Source organism: Berghia stephanieae, chromosome 7 (genome assembly GCF_034508935.2).
Source record: "Berghia stephanieae isolate SIO BIC M18660-M18661 chromosome 7, UCSD_Bste_1.3, whole genome shotgun sequence".
NCBI lineage: Eukaryota > Metazoa > Mollusca > Gastropoda > Nudibranchia > Aeolidiidae > Berghia > Berghia stephanieae.
In genome coordinates this window covers 13,423,340-13,423,559 of record NC_088366.1, presented here as the reverse complement: position 1 = coordinate 13,423,559, position 220 = coordinate 13,423,340, and positions in this window count along the sequence as shown.

Here is a 220-nt window from a genome sequence, read left to right as displayed (position 1 = left end):
AGAGCGTTTTTTAAAATAAAGAAATGACGCATGTATTAAAAGGAAGATTCACAGAATTCTATCTACACGCAATTGTCCGTATGACAGATCACATGGTCTACTAGGGAACGTATACTCATCGTATACTCAACGTATACCTCCCCCCAGTGACCTCGAAGATTCAAAAGAGAAGACTGAGACTTGCGGGGCACTGCTGGAGACACAAGGAGGAAATTGCAAG